Genomic DNA, 3,848 nt, shown 5'->3' on the forward strand with positions numbered 1-3,848 from the left:
AGATCTCACATTAAGCAATGAAGATCATGCATGCTGCGATTCATGGGGTCGCAAAGAGTCGGACACAACTGAGCGACTGAACTGAACTGATTCTCATTTTCTTTAGATAAATACCCAAAGTGGAATTGCAGGGCCACATGGGGTTGCAAAGTGTCGGACACGACTGAGCGACTGATCTGATCTGATAATTGTTCTATTTTTAATTTTTTGAAGAACCTCCTTAAACGGTTTTCCATAGTAGCCTTACCAATTTACATTCCCACCAATAATGCACAAGGATTCCTTCTTCTCTCCACTCTTGCCAATGCTTGTTATTTCTTGTCTTTGTTTATAACGACCACACTAACAAGTGTGACGTGATATCGCATGGTGGTTTTGGTTTGCACTTCCCTGGTGATTAGTGAGCACCTTTCCATGTACCTGTTGGCCATCTATATACCTTCTTTGGAAAAATGTCTATTCAGATCTTCTGACCATTTAAAAATCAGATTGTTTTGTTGTTGTTTTGGGTGTTTTTTTGCTATTGAGTTGACTAGAATCTTAATGAGATTGTAATGTCATTGAATTCCTAGAGAAACTCCAATCTTGGGAAAATAAAAGCCTGAGCTGCTCAACTCTCAAGGCAATCATGAAGCCTCATACCTACACCAACAGAAATTAGATTGCCAAGGACATGTAGCTTCCCAAGGAGCACCCTTCATGATCCAGCAGGGGAGGTAAGATATGAGGGGGATCTTCTCAGGCAGGCTCCCTGATAGCTCAGTTGGTAAAGAATCTGCCTGCAATGCAGGAGACTCTGGTTTGATTCCTGGGTCAGGAAGATCTGCTGAAGAAGGGATAGCCTACCCAGTCCAGTATTCTTGGGCTTCCCTTGTGGCTCAGCTGGTAAAGAATCTGCCTGCAATGCCAGAGACCCAGGCTCCATCCATGGGTTGGGAAGGTCCCCTGGAGGAAAGAAAGGCTACCCACTCTGGCCTACTCACTATTCTGGCCTAGAGAATTCCCTGGACTGTATATAGTCCATGGGGTCGCAAAGAGTCGGACACAACTGAGTGACTTTCACTTTCACTTTTTCTTAGGTGTAGAAGCAGGGCAACCCCAAATGACTGACCAAGGAGCTCATCTATCAACAGAAATTAGTTCTTGCTATTATCCAAAAGTTGAATACCATGACAGTGAGAGTATTATTTTGTTTCTCCTTACCTTCTTTTCTTAAAGTGATTTTTGTTGTTGCTTTTCTTCTTCTCTCTCCAATGTTGAATAAGTGATGTGTTATGTGAGGGTAATTTATCATTCAGCCACTGGCTGCTGCACCTCTAGAAACTATACCCAGATCCAGTCCAGATGAATGGAATTCACCCAGGGATCATGGATCTGGATTTGGATACAGACATGCCTTTGAGTTGTCTCTGTTTTGAGGGGTTGGAAGTGGGGGGAAGGCAGTGTTTGGTTTTACTTGATCTTGTTGCATTTTATTAGATAGAGGCATTTTTGAAGGGATGCTATGTGGAACTGAGTAGTCCAAGAGCAGGATGCAGTCGACATCTATTATTTTATTTGCCCAACGTCCACTCTTGCCTTTCTTGCTCTCAACACCCTGTTTTTACCTTGTGGAACAGACCTTCTCAACTGCTGCCTAGAAGGATTAGAACAAGTTAACACCTCCTTCACCTCCCATTTTTTTACCTTAATGATTACTTTCCAATGACGCAAACCTGGATGATCAGTGATTACAGTCCACACTCCATTAGGGATAGACATGCTTTTCGAAGGGACTTCCCTTTAGCTCAAACATTAAAGAATCTGCCTGCAATACAGGAGACCAAGGTTTGATCCCTGGGTTGGGAAGATCCTCTGCAGAAGGGAATGGCAATTCATTCCAGTATGCTGCGCTAAGTTGCTTCAGTCATGTCCAACTCTTTGAAACTTCATGGACTGTAGCCCACCAGGGTCCTCTGTACATAGGAATTTACAGGTAAGAATACTGGAGTGGGTTGCCATTTCGTCCTTTAGGGGATCTTCCCAACCCAGGGATCTAATCCAAGTCTCTTATGTCTCCTGCTCTGGCAGGTTGGTTCTTTACCACTATTTTAATGAGAATCAAGCAAACACATTCTCTGGAACTACCAGGGAAAAAGAGATGCCCTCTCCCTTGAGACTATGAAAGTGGCAGAAGGCAAGCCTGGATTTGCTGGTAGCATCTTGCTCCTATGAAAGGAGAGCCTTTCTGGAAGCAGAAGTATCAGAATTGACAGCCTGAGTACAACAGACTTATGGCAACACCTCCTGGACCCCTTCCAGGGCACTCTGGAGCCCTAGAATTCGCAGCTAAGTGAGCCAATAAACCTTTTCTGCTAAGCCAGTTTGCACTGAGATTCTGCTATTTGCAGTTGAAACAGCCTTGACATAGAGGAACTCAGGGTGTGATTCTTGGACTGAAGGTGGTTGGCGATAAGAGCACTGGGAATTTTGGCTCAGATGGTAAAGACTCCACCTGTAATGCAAGAGACCCTGGTTCAATCCCTGGGTCAGGAAGTTCCGTGGGAGAAGGGAATGGCTACCCACTCCAGTGTTCTTGCCTGAAAAATTCCATGAACAGAGGAGCCTGGTGGGCTACAGCCCACGGGATTGCAAAGAGTCAGACACGACTGAATGACTAACACTTTCATCTTCAGCATTTGCCTCCAACTACAAGTAAACGACTTGGGGAAACTCCCCATCACCAAATGCAGGATTCCCATAGCTGTGTGGATCCAATAGAAGAGAGGACCTAGTTAGCTACTGAGGTGTGGAAATCTTACTGTTTGAATTTTGCTTCTTTTCCCCTTCCATATTGGAGGGATGTAAATGAGTATAGTTAACTTTGGACTTTATTTTGATATGTAATTTCAAATACATATTTTGATATGTAATTTCAAAGTCACAATAAAGCTCCCCATATGCACTTCACCTAGATTCACCAATTACTAATACTTTGCTGCATTTGCTCTATCATTCTCTTTCTATACACAAATATTCAAATTAATAATTTTTTTCTGAACCATTTGAGAATAAAGTTGCAGGTTCCATGCATTTTTATTTATAGTTATTGTGTATTTTTTAAGAACAAGAATATTCATCTTACAATACAATGACCAAACTCAGATAATTTACCATTCTTGCCTTGAGAACCCCATGAACAGTATGAAAAGGCAAAATGATAGGATACTGAAAGAGAAACTCCCCAAGTCAGTAGGTGCCCAATATGCTACTGGAGATCAGTGGAGAAATAACTCCAGAAAGAATGAAGGGATGGAGCCAAAGCAAAAACAATACCCAGCTGTGGATGTGACTGGTGATAGAAGCAAGGTCTGATGCTGTAAAGAGCAATATTGCATAGGAACCTGGAATGTTAGGTCCATGAATCAAGGCAAATTGGAAGTCAAACAAGAGATGGCAAGAGTGAATGTCGACATTCTAGGAGTCAGCAAACTGAAATGGACTGGAATGGGTGAATTTAACTCAGATGACCATTATATCTACTACTGCTGGCAAGAATCCCTCAGAAGAAATGGAGTGGCCATCATGGTTAACAAAAGAGTCCGAAATGCAGTACTTGGATGCAATCTCAAAAATGACAGAATGATCTCTGTTCGTTTCCAAGGCAAACCATTCAATATCACAGTAATCCAAGTCTATGCCCCAACCAGTAACGCTGAAGAAGCTGAAGTTGAACGGTTCTATGAAGACCTACAAGACCTTTTAGAACTAACACCCAAAAAAGATGTCCTTTTCATTGTAGGGGACTGGAATGCAAAAGTAGGAAGTCAAGAAACACCTGGAGTAACAGGCAAATTTGGCCTTGGAAC

The sequence above is a fragment of the Bison bison genome, unplaced genomic scaffold (genome assembly GCF_000754665.1).
Source record: "Bison bison bison isolate TAMUID 2011002044 unplaced genomic scaffold, Bison_UMD1.0 scf7180017864302, whole genome shotgun sequence".
In the NCBI taxonomy this organism is placed as follows: Eukaryota; Metazoa; Chordata; class Mammalia; order Artiodactyla; family Bovidae; genus Bison; species Bison bison.